Source organism: Leptodactylus fuscus, chromosome 2, assembly GCF_031893055.1.
Source record: "Leptodactylus fuscus isolate aLepFus1 chromosome 2, aLepFus1.hap2, whole genome shotgun sequence".
NCBI lineage: Eukaryota > Metazoa > Chordata > Amphibia > Anura > Leptodactylidae > Leptodactylus > Leptodactylus fuscus.
The window spans coordinates 277,761,617-277,775,977 of NC_134266.1; the positions used below are offsets into that span (position 1 = coordinate 277,761,617).

The 14,361-nt window shown below is 45.9% G+C and overlaps 1 protein-coding gene across 3 annotated transcripts in view; it reads left to right on the forward strand.

The window, feature by feature from the left end:
* Window positions 1–1,381: 1,381 nt before the first annotated feature.
* The window catches only part of ARAP1 (ArfGAP with RhoGAP domain, ankyrin repeat and PH domain 1), a 126,132-nt gene continuing 113,152 nt past the window's right edge, over window positions 1,382–14,361 (forward strand). The window contains exon 1 of one of the 3 annotated variants that reach the window (XM_075266332.1): window positions 1,382–1,432. The gene's annotated coding sequence lies outside the window, so the exon portion shown is untranslated. Of the gene's footprint in view, window positions 1,477–10,349; window positions 10,488–14,361 lie in introns of those variants that run through there. The other 2 variants (XM_075266331.1, XM_075266329.1) reach the window with 2 other exon arrangements.

Here is a 14,361-nt window from a genome sequence, read left to right on the forward strand (position 1 = left end):
TCCTATCTATCTATCTTCTATCTATCTATCTATCTATCTATCTTCTATCTATCTATCTATCTATCTATCTATCTATCTCCTATCTATCTATCTATCTATCTATCTCCTATCTATCTATCTTCTATCTATCTATCTATCTATCTATCTATCTATCTATCTTCTATCTATCTATCTATCTATCTATCTATCTATCTATCTATCTATCTCCCGAGCTGCACCACTTCTCTGGAATGCTCTACCCCGGACAATCAGATTAACTCCCAACTTCTACAGTTTCAAACGCAAACTAAAGACGCATCTTTTCAGACAAGCCTATCACAATTCCTAATGCACAAAATTGTCTGACCCCTGTATAAGCAATACCGCCCCTGCTACCTCTTGTGTCACCCTCTCTACCTCATAGATTGTAAGCTCTTTTGAGCAGGGCCCTCAGTCCCATTGTGTGAAATGACGTTCTTTGTTATGTATGTCTGTATCTGAACCCTATAAATTGTACAGTGCTGCGGAATATGTTGGCGCTATATAAATAAAATGTATTATTATTATTATTATTATTTATTATCTATCTATCTCCTATCTATCTATCTATCTATCTATCTATTATTATTTATTTATATAGCACCATTAATTCCATGGTGCTGTACATTATTATATTAATCCCATGGTGCTTTACATTTGGGGGTTACATACAATACACAGAATATACAGGTAGATATAATACTAACAATGACTGACTGGCACAGTGGGGTAGAAGGCCCTGCCCGCGAGGGCTTATCTATCTATCTATCTATCTATCTATCTATCTATCTATCTATCTATCTATCTCCTATCTATCTATCTATCTATCTATCTATCTATCTATCTATCTCCTATCTATCTATCTATCTATCTATCTCCTATCTATCTATCTATCTATCTATCTATCTATCTCCTATCTATCTATCTATCTATCTATCTATCTATCTATCTATCTCCTATCTATCTATCTATCTATCTATCTATCTATCTATCTATCTATCTATCTATCTATCTCCTATCTATCTATCTATCTATCTATCTATCTATCTATCTATCTATCTATCTATCTATCTATCTATCTATCTATCTATCTATCTATCTATCTATCTATCTATCTATCTATCTATCTATCATCTAATCTATCTATCCCGGGTGTCTTATGCTGGATGTCTCCCAGCAGTATACAGGACCCCCTGTCAGTGGCGCCCCGTGTGGTGTCCTCTGACAGTGCAGGTCGCCGGAGCACTAGCACATTGCAGCCACTAGATGTCGCTCCTCGAAATTTTATGACCAATCACATCCCGGAAAAAGAGAGTTTTTTTCAACTTCTATTCATTGAAAAGGTTATTAACATCCCCGGAGAGAAGGAGGAAGCGGAGCAGGACAACAACACCAGCGACTGCACGGCCAGCGGGTGAGAGAGTGTCAGCTCTGCGGCCCAGGACTGTATACACACAGGTGACTGAGGTCTGGTATTAGAGTGTCAGCTCTGCGGCCCAGGACTGTATACAGGATTATATACACACAGGTGACTGAGGTCTGATATTAGAGTGTCAGCTCTGCAGCCCAGGACTGTATACAGGATTATATACACAGGTGACTGAGGTCTGGTATTAGAGTGTCAGCTCTGCGGCCCAGGACTGTATACAGGATTATATACACACAGGTGACTGAGGTCTGGTATTAGAGTGTCAGCTCTGCAGCTCAGGACTGTATACAGGATTATATACACACAGGTGACTGAGGTCTGATATTAGAGTGTCAGCTCTGCAGCCCAGGACTGTATACAGGATTATATATACACAGGTGACTGAGGTCTGGTATTAGAGTGTCAGCTCTGCGGCCCAGGACTGTATACAGGATTATATACACACAGGTGACTGAGGTCTGGTATTAGAGTGTCAGCTCTGCAGCCCAGGACTGTATACAGGATTATATACACACAGGTGACTGAGGTCTGGTATTAGAGTGTCAGCTCTGCGGCCCAGGACTGTATACAGGATTATATATACACAGGTGACTGAGGTCTGGTATTAGAGTGTCAGCTCTGTGGCCCAGGACTGTATACAGGATTATATACACACAGGTGACTGAGGTCTGGTATTAGAGTGTCAGCTCTGCGGCCCAGGACTGTATACAGGATTATATACACACAGGTGACTGAGGTCTGGTATTAGAGTGTCAGCTCTGTGGCCCAGGACTGTATACAGGATTATATACACAGGTGACTGAGGTCTGGTATTAGAGTGTCAGCTCTGCGGCCCAGGACTGTATACAGGATTATATACACACAGGTGACTGAGGTCTGGTATTAGAGTGTCAGCTCTGCGGCCCAGCACTGTATACAGGATTATATACACACAGGTGACTGAGGTCTGGTATTAGAGTGTCAGCTCTGCGGCCCAGGACTGTATACAGGATTATATACACACAGGTGACTGAGGTCTGGTATTAGAGTGTCAGCTCTGCGGCCCAGGACTGTATACAGGAATATATATACACAGGTGACTGAGGTCTGGTATTAGAGTGTCAGCTCTGCGGCCCAGGACTGTATACAGGATTATATACACACAGGTGACTGAGGTCTGGTATTAGAGTGTCAGCTCTGCGGCCCAGCACTGTATACAGGATTATATACACACAGGTGACTGAGGTCTGGTATTAGAGTGTCAGCTCTGCGGCCCAGGACTGTATACAGGATTATATACACACAGGTGACTGAGGTCTGGTATTAGAGTGTCAGCTCTGCAGCCCAGGACTGTATACAGGATTATATACACACAGGTGACTGAGGTCTGGTATTAGAGTGTCAGCTCTGCAGCCCAGGACTGTATACAGGATTATATACACACAGGTGACTGAGGTCTGGTATTAGAGTGTCAGCTCTGCGGCCCAGGACTGTATACAGGATTATATACACACAGGTGACTGAGGTCTGGTATTAGAGTGTCAGCTCTGTGGCCCAGGACTGTATACAGGATTATATACACAGGTGACTGAGGTCTGGTATTAGAGTGTCAGCTCTGCGGCCCAGGACTGTATACAGGATTATATACACACAGGTGACTGAGGTCTGGTATTAGAGTGTCAGCTCTGCGGCCCAGCACTGTATACAGGATTATATACACACAGGTGACTGAGGTCTGGTATTAGAGTGTCAGCTCTGCGGCCCAGGACTGTATACAGGATTATATACACACAGGTGACTGAGGTCTGGTATTAGAGTGTCAGCTCTGCGGCCCAGGACTGTATACAGGAATATATATACACAGGTGACTGAGGTCTGGTATTAGAGTGTCAGCTCTGCGGCCCAGGACTGTATACAGGATTATATACACACAGGTGACTGAGGTCTGGTATTAGAGTGTCAGCTCTGCGGCCCAGGACTGTATACAGGATTATATACACACAGGTGACTGAGGTCTGATATTAGAGTGTCAGCTCTGCGGCCCAGGACTGTATACAGGATTATATACACACAGTTGACTGAGGTCTGGTATTAGAGTGTCAGCTCTGCAGCCCAGGACTATATACAGGATTATATACACACAGGTGACTGAGGTCTGGTATTAGAGTGTCAGCTCTGCGGCCCAGGACTGTATACAGGATTATATACACACAGTTGACTGAGGTCTGGTATTAGAGTGTCAGCTCTGCAGCCCAGGACTGTATACAGGATTATATACACACAGGTGACTGAGGTCTGGTATTAGAGTGTCAGCTCTGCGGCCCAGGACTGTATACAGGAATATATACACACAGGTGACTGAGGTCTGGTATTAGAGTGTCAGCTCTGCGGCCCAGGACTGTATACAGGATTATATACACACAGGTGACTGAGGTCTGATATTAGAGTGTCAGCTCTGCGGCCCAGGACTATATACAGGATTATATACACACAGGTGACTGAGGTCTGGTATTAGAGTGTCAGCTCTGCGGCCCAGGACTGTATACAGGATTATATACACACAGGTGACTGAGGTCTGATATTAGAGTGTCAGCTCTGCGGCCCAGGACTGTATACAGGATTATATACACACAGGTGACTGAGGTCTGGTATTAGAGTGTCAGCTCTGCAGCCCAGGACTGTATACAGGATTATATACACACAGGTGACTGAGGTCTGGTATTAGAGTGTCAGCTCTGCGGCCCAGGACTGTATACAGGATTATATACACACAGGTGACTGAGGTCTGGTATTAGAGTGTCAGCTCTGCGGCCCAGGACTGTATACAGGATTATATACACACAGGTGACTGAGGTCTGGTATTAGAGTGTCAGCTCTGCGGCCCAGGACTGTATACAGGATTATATACACACAGGTGACTGAGGTCTGGTATTAGAGTGTCAGCTCTGCAGCCCAGGACTGTATACAGGATTATATACACAGGTGACTGAGGTCTGGTATTAGAGTGTCAGCTCTGCAGTCCAGGACTGTATACAGGATTATATACACACAGGTGACTGAGGTCTGGTATTAGAGTGTCAGCTCTGCGGCCCAGGACTGTATACAGGATTATATACACACAGGTGACTGAGGTCTGGTATTAGAGTGTCAGCTCTGCGGCCCAGGACTGTATACAGGATTATATACACACAGGTGACTGAGGTCTGGTATTAGAGTGTCAGCTCTGCGGCCCAGGACTGTATACAGGATTATATACACACAGGTGACTGAGGTCTGGTATTAGAGTGTCAGCTCTGCAGCCCAGGACTGTATACAGGATTATATACACAGGTGACTGAGGTCTGGTATTAGAGTGTCAGCTCTGCGGCCCAGGACTGTATACAGGATTATATACACACAGGTGACTGAGGTCTGGTATTAGAGTGTCAGCTCTGCGGCCCAGGACTGTATACAGGAATATATATACACAGGTGACTGAGGTCTGGTATTAGAGTGTCAGCTCTGCGGCCCAGCACTGTATACAGGATTATATACACACAGGTGACTGAGGTCTGGTATTAGAGTGTCAGCTCTGCGGCCCAGGACTGTATACAGGATTATATACACACAGGTGACTGAGGTCTGGTATTAGAGTGTCAGCTCTGCGGCCCAGGACTGTATACAGGATTATATACACACAGGTGACTGAGGTCTGGTATTAGAGTGTCAGCTCTGCGGCCCAGGACTGTATACAGGATTATATACACACAGGTGACTGAGGTCTGGTATTAGAGTGTCAGCTCTGCAGCCCAGGACTGTATACAGGATTATATACACACAGGTGACTGAGGTCTGGTATTAGAGTGTCAGCTCTGCAGCCCAGGACTGTATACAGGATTATATACACAGGTGACTGAGGTCTGGTATTAGAGTGTCAGCTCTGCAGCCCAGGACTGTATACAGGATTATATACACACAGGTGACTGAGGTCTGGTATTAGAGTGTCAGCTCTGCGGCCCAGGACTGTATACAGGAATATATACACACAGGTGACTGAGGTCTGGTATTAGAGTGTCAGCTCTGCGGCCCAGGACTGTATACAGGATTATATACACACAGGTGACTGAGGTCTGGTATTAGAGTGTCAGCTCTGCGGCCCAGCACTGTATATACGAGTATACAGAGCGGTGAGTGAGGTCTGGTATTAGAGTGTCAGCTCTGCTGCCCAGCACTGTATACAGGATTATATACACACAGGTGACTGAGGTCTGGTATTAGAGTGTCAGCTCTGCGGCCCAGGACTGTATACAGGATTATATACACAGGTGACTGAGGTCTGGTATTAGAGTGTCAGCTCTGCGGCCCAGGACTGTATACAGGATTATATACACACAGGTGACTGAGGTCTGGTATTAGAGTGTCAGCTCTGCGGCCCAGGACTGTATACAGGATTATATACACACAGGTGACTGAGGTCTGGTATTAGAGTGTCAGCTCTGCGGCCCAGCACTGTATACAGGATTATATACACACAGCAGTGAGTCAGGTCTGGTATTAGAGTGTCAGCTCTGCGGCCCAGCACTGTATACAGATGATACAAGCTGAGCTCTGATATTAGTCACACTTTATTGTTCTGAAGCTTCACCATCTTTAGTTTTGTTCATCCTGCTCATTCTGGTTCATGATTAAAATGCCGTAACAGTAAAGACTGACACAGTCAGTAGACATTGAGCAGATTTAGTTTATCTCTTTATGACAATGTGGTTTTACTTGCCATTCAGGGACTTTGGAAAGCTGGGTGGTACCATTTCTGCGCTGTGTGATATCCGCAGCTGCCTGTGCCTGTGTATACCGTGCAGCTGTAATAGAAGGGGAACTCGCCTCTTACAGAATGTGTTGGGTAACGGCGCTTTACTCAATCAGGGCAACTCCAGAACTATCTCAGCGCTGTCTCTTTAAGAGGGGGCACTGTGCCTGTCATTGTTATGGGGGTGCTGTGGCCGTCTCCTATGTATGAATAACGTATACATTCCCCTCTTTCCTGCTACTGTGCTTGTGTCAGTCTTCACTGTAGTTCTGATATTGTATTTATGAGCCAGGATCCCAGGATGATCTAGGTGAGACAGTGAGTATCCATGATGATATATAGGCTGTACCTGTGGCGCCGTCTACAGGGGGTATGGTGTATGTACAGGTGTAGCAGCACGTTGCGCTGTGTACGTTGACACTGCAGGATGTCTTCTTTACATGTGGCTATTCTGTGACCTCACGCCTGCTATGTTGGGTGGTGACGTCAGGTCACTGTAGCACACTCAGGTAGTCCTCACACACAATGGTCTTGTGATCAGGGGTCAGGAATAAGGACCCTGTGCAGGACCTCCCAGCATACACGTCTCTGCTATACCTATTCTCTGCTTCCTTATCTGCTGCTTCAGCAATGAGGAAGTTCTGAACTAAGGGAAAGGACATTATTACAGCGAGCGAGCGTGTATGGGGCAGCGCGACGCCAAGAGTCAGCCGTACAGCCGGGTACATGGGAGGTAAGTCAATGCCAGGTCCCTGCAGGGGGTTCTGTACCATGGGGTGTGGGGAGGGCAGTCTGAAAGGGACCAGCAGTGCATGTCCTCTCCATGTATTGTGTAAGACTATAAGTGAATCAGTTACTTTCTGTCACCAGCTGATCCTCTTCTAATACCGCTGTACTGTAATAAGATGTGATATCAGCCGCTCCTCTTATATCGCTATATACTGTACTGTAATAAGATGTGACTGATATCAGCCGCTCCTCTTATATCGCTATATACTGTACTGTAATAAGATGTGACTGATATCAGCCGCTCCTCTTATATCACTATATACTGTACTGTAATAAGATGTGACTGATATCAGCCGCTCCTCTTATATCACTATATACTGTACTGTAATAAGATGTGACTGATATCAGCCGCTCCTCTTATATCACTATATACTGTACTGTAATAAGATGTGATATCAGCCGCTCCTCTTATATCACTATATACTGTACTGTAATAAGATGTGACTGATATCAGCCGCTCCTCTTATATCGCTATATACTGTACTGTAATAAGATGTGACTGATATCAGCCGCTCCTCTTATATCACTATATACTGTACTGTAATAAGATGTGACTGATATCAGCCGCTCCTCTTATATCGCTATATACTGTACTGTAATAAGATGTGACTGATATCAGCCGCTCCTCTTATATCACTATATACTGTACTGTAATAAGATGTGACTGATATCAGCCGCTCCTCCTATATCACTATATACTGTACTGTAATAAGATGTGACTGATATCAACCGCTCCTGCTATATCACTATATACTGTACTGTAATAAGATGTGACTGATATCAGCCGCCCCTCTTATATCAATATATACTGTACTGTAATAAGATGTGACCGATATCAGCCGCTCCTCTTATATCACTATATACTGTACTGTAATAAGATGTGACCGATGTCAGCCGCTCCTCTTATATCACTATATACTGTACTGTAATAAGATGTGACTGATATCGGCCGCTCCTCTTATATCACTATATACTGTACTGTAATAAGATGTGACTGATATCAGCCGCTCCCCTTATATCACTATATACTGTGCTGTAATAAGATGTGACTGATATCAGCCGCTCCCCTTATATCACTATATACTGTGCTGTAATAAGATGTGACTGATATCAGTCGCTCCTCTTATATCACTATATACTGTACTGTAATAAGATGTGACCGATATCAGCCGCTCCTCTTATATCACTATATACTGTACTGTAATAAGATGTGACTGATGTCAGCCGCTCCTCTTATATCACTATATACTGTAATAAGATGTGACTGATATCGGCCGCTCCTCTTATATCACTATATACTGTACTGTAATAAGATGTGACTGATATCAGCCGCTCCTCCTATATCACTATATACTGTACTGTAATAAGATGTGACTGATATCAGCCGCTCCTGCTATATCACTATATACTGTACTGTAATAAGATGTGACTGATATCAGCCGCCCCTCTTATATCAATATATACTGTAGTGTAATATGATGTGACCGATATCAGTCCCTCCTCTTATATCACTGTATACTGTACTGTAATAAGATGTGAGTGATATCAGCCGCTCCTCTTATATCACTATATACTGTACTGTAATAAGATGTGACTGATATCAGCCGCTCCTCTTATATCACTATATACTGTACTGTAATAAGATGTGACTGATATCAGCCGCTCCTCTTATATCAGTATATACTGTACTGTAATAAGATGTGACTGATATCAGCCGCTCCTCTTATATCACTATATACTGTACTGTAATAAGATGTGACTGATATCAGCCGCTCCTCTTATATCACTATATACTGTACTGTAATAAGATGTGACTGATATCAGCCGCTCCTCTTATATCAATATATATACTGTACTGTAATAAGATGTGACCGATATCAGCCGCTCCTCTTATATCACCATATACTGTACTGTAATAAGATGTGACTGATATCAGCCGCTCCTCTTATATCACTATATACTGTACTGTAATAAGATGTGACCGATATCGGCCGCTCCTCTTATATCACTATATACTGTACTGTAATAAGATGTGACTGATATCAGCTCCTCCTCTTATATCACTATATACTGTACTGTAATAAGATGTGACTGATATCAGCCGCTCCTCTTATATCACTATATACTGTACTGTAATAAGATGTGACCGATGTCAGCCGCTCCTCTTATATCACTATATACTGTACTGTAATAAGATGTGACTGATATCGGCCGCTCCTCTTATATCACTATATACTGTACTGTAATAAGATGTGACCGATATCAGCCGCTCCTCTTATATCACTATATACTGTACTGTAATAAGATGTGACCGATATCAGCCGCTCCTCTTATATCACTATATACTGTACTGTAATAAGATGTGACCGATATCAGCCGCTCCTCTTATATCACTATATACTGTACTGTAATAAGATGTGACTGATATCAGCCGCTCCTCTTATATCACTATATACTGTACTGTAATAAGATGTGACTGATATCAGCCGCTCCTCTTATATCACTATATACTGTACTGTAATAAGATGTGACCGATATCGGCCCCTCCTCTTATATCACTATATACTGTACTGTTATAAGATGTGACCGATATCAGCCGCTCCTCTTATATCACTATATACTGTACTGTAATAAGATGTGACCGATATCAGCCGCTCCTCTTATATCACTATATACTGTACTGTAATAAGATGTGACCGATATCGGCCGCTCCTCTTATATCACTATATACTGTACTGTAATAAGATGTGACCGATATCAGCCGCTCCTCTTATATCACTATATACTGTACTGTAATAAGATGTGACTGATATCAGCCGCTCCTCTTATATCACTATATACTGTACTGTAATAAGATGTGACTGATATCAGCCGCTCCTGGGGTTTCTCTGGGTGACTATTGTGCAGATGTTATATCTGAGATGTTGGGGTTCGGGCGTCCTATATGTGTATATTATATGGCAGTGACCTGGCGAGGTGGAGGCTTTTCCAGCTCTTGTACTGATGGAGCAGAATGTGTTGTAGCAGATGGACTTAGTGGTGGTGACTGATCGCTGTCACCTGCACTTACACATTGTAACAGACATTCGTAGACTGTTACATTGTAACAAACCCTCAGCTGTGAGAAGTTTTAGGCCAGGACAATTGTCACTCAGTAACGCTTCCCCTGCACTTCCAGCAGGCAGACACCGGTATATAATGTGCTCAGAGGCCGCCCCTTTAATTTGGCGGTGGTGTCAGTAGGTTCAGCTGGTTTCCTCGGAGCCGCCTGTCACCCATGATCACATGTCCGCCTTCCCTTCCTCCGTGGCTCAGCCACCGCTCGTCACTTCCGTGTTTGGCAAGAAGTGACTGATGTGAGCCCCGAAGAGACAAGGGGGCGCCTGTCGTGCCAAAAACAGCTGCAAGTAAAATAATGCACCAAAGCTGCAGGTGTGAATGTAACCCTAAGATGGTATCCAGTACCAACAAGTGACTGAGCTACAGGTATATAGAGACTTTGTATTGATCCATAGTATACAGGAGTGTCTATGAGACAATGTGTGACCCCGGAATCAACCCCGACCTCCAGGTGGAGCTCTAAGGCAATGTTCACATGACATGGATGAGCCTCAGGTTTCTGCCATGGACCAAAACCTCATATGGATTAGTCACATCAACCTCAATAAATGGAATGGGGCTGAGCTGCAATACCAAGCACAACCACAATACAAGGTGTGGCGCTGTGCCTGGTAAGCAGTGATGTGGCCCCAAACAGCGGATGTGGGGGTGCGCTGAGCGTCAGACCCCGCCAATCCGATACTGATGAGCGTCCGTCACTTCTTCTTAGTCTGTCGCTGCCGCTATTAACTCTTTGTGTCCATACAGACCCTAGAGCATAAGATGGGTCATGATCACGTCACCCCCGCACAATATACAAAAGGTTGTGGTGAGTGGGGGCTACAATGTTATTGGCTCTAACCTTTCCCCGCCGATCCTGCTCAGTCAGTGCGCCATCTACAGTTTCAAATCAGAACTAACACTGGTAAGACTAGTCAGGCTATAAATATACTTTGCAAAGCCAGATGGGCAGTATATAGCCTGTGAACCATCGCAGTCACATGACCAGCAGTATACAGGAGCTTCAGGGGCAGTATATAGTCTGGTGTCTGTAGTGGAGGCTGGAGAGCCCAAAATGTACCTCACCTGTGCCCCTGTGGGATGAGGGGGAAGGGGGGAAAGGGGCTGCCAATATGAAAGGGTGGTTTGTGCAGAATGGTGGTGTAAGTGGGGAAGGGGACAATGAGTGTTGCACTGTAGTGTGACGGTGTGTTGTACTATATGTAGTATGTCGGTGTCTATGTATAACAGTGTAGTGTGGCCATGTATGTTGTACTAGAGCAGGGGTAGGGAACGTAAGGCTCTCCAGCTGTTGCAAAACTACAACTCCCAGCATGCATACTTGCTCTGCTGTTCTTGGAACTCCCATGGAAGTGAATGGAGCATGATGGGAGTTGTAGTTTCACAGCAGCTGGAGAGCCGAAGGTTCCCTACCCCTGTACTAGAGACTCTCTCATCCCTTGGTATCTCAGACCTGGCCCATTCCTGGATCTCCTCATACCTCACCGACCGCACATTCAGCGTCTCCCACTCGCACACCACCTCCTCACCTCGCCCTCTCTCTGTAGGTGTCCCCCAGGGCTCCGTCCTAGGACCCCTCCTGTTCTCCATCTACACCCTTGGCCTGGGCCAACTCATAGAATCTCATGGCTTTCAGTACCACTGCTATGCCGATGACACCCAAATCTACATCTCTGGACCAGACATTACCTCCCTTGTGGCCAGAGTTCCAGATTGTTTAGCGGCCGTAGCCTCATCTTCACCGCACCCCGTATGGCCCCTCCACCTGACCCATCTATCAAAGTTAATGGAACCACAATTACCCCTGTCCCACAGGCCCGATGCCTTGGGGTAACCCTGGACTCTGACTTATCCTTCAAGTCACATGTTCAAACCCTGAACACCTCCTGCCGCCTCCAGCTCAAGAACATCCACCGAATGCGCTCCTTCCTGACCCCTGAAACTACCAAGATGCTCATCCAGGCCCTCATAATCTACCGCCTAGACTACTGCAACACCCTTCTCCATGGACTCCCAGCTAACACCCTCGCCCCCCTCCAGTCCACCCTAAACTGCGCTGCTCGCTTAATCCACCTCACCCCCCGATCCTCATCGGCTGCTCCCCTCTGCCAGTCCCTCCACTGGTTACCCATAGCCCAGCGAATTGAGTTCAAGCTACTAACACTAACATACAAAGCCATCCACAACCTGTCCCCTCCATATATCTCTGACCTCACCTGTCCCCTCCATATATCTCTGACCTCATCCTCACCTCTCCCCTCCATATATCTCTGACCTCATCCTTACCTGTCCCCTCCATATATCTCTGACCTCACCTGTCCCCTCCATATATCTCCGACCTCATCCACACCTGTCCCCTCCATATATCTCTGACCTCATCTGTCCCCTCCATATATCTCTGACCTCATCCTTACCTGTCCCCTCCATATATCTCTGACCTCACCCTCACCTGTCCCCTCCATATATCTCTGACCTCATCCTTACCTGTCCCCTCCATATATCTCTGACCTCATCCACACCTGTCCCCTCCATATATCTCTGACCTCATCCTCACCTCTCCCCTCCATATATCTCTGACCTCATCCTTACCTGTCCCCTCCATATATCTCTGACCTCACCTGTCCCCTCCATATATCTCCGACCTCATCCACAACCTGTCCCCTCCATATATCTCTGACCTCATCCTCACCTGTCCCCTCTATATATCTCTGACCTCACCCTTACCTGTCCCCTCCATATATCTCCGACCTCATCCACAACCTGTCCCCTCCACATATCTCTGACCTCATCCTCACCTGTCTCCTCCATATATCTCTGACCTCATCCTCACCTGTCCCCTCCATATATCTCTGACCTCATCCTCACCTGTCCCCTCCATATATCTCTGACCTCATCCACACCTGTCCCCTCCATATATCTCTGACCTCATCCACACCTGTCCCCTCCATATATCTCTGACCTCATCCTCACCTGTCCCCTCCATATATCTCTGACCTCATCCACACCTGTCCCCTCCATATATCTCTGACCTCATCCTCACCTGTCCCCTCCATATATCTCTGACCTCATCCACACCTGTCCCCTCCATATATCTCTGACCTCATCCACACCTGTCTCCTCCATATATCTCTGACCTCATCCACACCTGTCCCCTCCATATATCTCTGACCTCATCCACACCTGTCCCCTCCATATATCTCTGACCTCATCCACACCTGGCCCCTCCATATATCTCTGACCTCATCCTCACCTGTCCCCTCCATATATCTCTGACCTCATCCTCACCTGTCCCCTCCATATATCTCTGACCTCATCCACACCTGTCCCCTCCATATATCTCTGACCTCATCCACACCTGTCCCCTCCATATATCTCTGACCTCATCCACACCTGTCCCCTCCATATATCTCTGACCTCATCCACAACCTGTCCCCTCCATATATCTCTGACCTCATTCACACCTGTCTCCTCCATATATCTCTGACCTCATCCACACCTGGCCCCTCCATATATCTCTGACCTCATCCTCACCTGTCCCCTCCATATATCTCTGACCTCATCCTCACCTGTCCCCTCCATATATCTCTGACCTCATCCTCACCTGTCCCCTCCATATATCTCTGACCTCATCCTCACCTGTCCTCTCCATATATCTCTGACCTCATCCTCACCTGTCCCCTCCATATATCTCTGACCTCATCCACACCTGTCCCCTCCATATATCTCTGACCTCATCCACACCTGTCCCCTCCATATATCTCTGACCTCATCCTCACCTGTCCTCTCCATATATCTCTGACCTCATCCTCACCTGTCCCCTCCATATATCTCTGACCTCATCCTCACCTGTCCCCTCCATATATCTCTGACCTCATCCTCACCTGTCCCCTCCATATATCTCTGACCTCATCCCCACCTGTCCTCTCCATATATCTCTGACCTCATCCTCACCTGTCCCCTCGATATATCTCTGACCTCATCCTCACCTGTCCTCTCCATATATCTCTGACCTCATCCTCACCTGTCCTCTCCATATATCTCTGACCTCATCCTCACCTGTCCCCTCCATATATCTCTGACCTCATCCCCACCTGTCCTCTCCATATATCTCTGACCTCATCCTCACCTGTCCCCTCCATATATCTCTGACCTCATCCTCACCTGTCCCCTCCATATATCTCTGACCTCATCCTCACCTGTCCCCTCCATATATCTCTGACCTTATCCACACCTGTCCCCT